The sequence below is a fragment of the Pteropus vampyrus genome, unplaced genomic scaffold (genome assembly GCF_000151845.1).
Source record: "Pteropus vampyrus isolate Shadow unplaced genomic scaffold, Pvam_2.0 Scaffold2388, whole genome shotgun sequence".
Classification (NCBI taxonomy): Eukaryota; Metazoa; Chordata; class Mammalia; order Chiroptera; family Pteropodidae; genus Pteropus; species Pteropus vampyrus.
In genome coordinates this window covers 596-1,544 of record NW_011891169.1, presented here as the reverse complement: position 1 = coordinate 1,544, position 949 = coordinate 596, and the positions used below count along the sequence as shown (strand labels likewise).

The 949-nt window shown below is 47.3% G+C and overlaps 1 pseudogene; it reads right to left on the bottom strand.

The window, feature by feature from the left end:
* Positions 1–568: 568 nt before the first annotated feature.
* Positions 569–686, bottom strand: LOC111734606 (annotated as a pseudogene).
* Between the last annotated feature and the right edge of the window lie 263 nt (positions 687–949).

The following is a 949-nucleotide window of genomic DNA, read 5'->3' as shown; positions in this document are numbered from 1 at the left end:
ATGGTTGGACTCTGTGCTACATACAGCACTCGGAATACACTCAGCGGTTTTGCTGATTTCCTCTCCTTGATGAAAATTTAACGGAAGATCCCGACTGAGCTGCTTCCTTTTTTCTTCCTGGTAATAGCCTTGAACAGTGGGGAGGAAGAGGCTGTGGCTGTCTGAGTGCGGAACTAATTGAAAGTAGCCACTGAATCTAATGACACGTACTGGGGATGGAAGACGAATCTCAGAACTCTCAGAAGTTTGGCTCTTTCGCTACCCACTCACGTCTCAACTCCTTTTACCCTGTCTTTGATTTCTGTTTCTCTGCTACTACTCTCTGAGAGTCGCAGACATCCTCTTGAGCACCAAATGTAACAGCCCGTGTCTCCACTTTTCTGCAAGGGTGCCACTGCTGACCGCCACCTCCCTCCCTGCCGCTGGCATCTTCATCGATGGATTCATTTTCCTGTTTGCTCTCTGCCTTTTTTTTTTTTTTTTTTTTTTTAGGCAAGGCAACCTTGGTTGACCTCACAGATTGTAAGGACCTTGTCAGTTTACAATCCCTTATTTTTTTTATTTTTTACGCCTATAGCACCTGGTCTTCCTAGGTGGTCTCCCATCCAGGTACTAACCGGGCCGACCCTGCTAAGCTTCCGAGATCAGACGGGATCGGGCTTGTTCGGGATGGCATGGCCGCAGACCTGCTCCCTGCTTTTTGATGACTCCTTTATGTCTCCGTCACTCACATCTCATCTTCCTCCTCCCCGCAAATTTAGGGACTCTCGAGGCTCTGCCCTCAGCCTGGAGTGTTTAATAAATGTTAGCTGTTATGATTACACTTTAATATCTAAGAGAGTTGAGGGGTTTATTTTGAAACGTAAGTCCTGGTATGTGAGATAACAGCCATGCCTAACTGTACCTGGCCAGACCGTGAGTAGGGACAGTCCCTTTAAGGCATCACGTC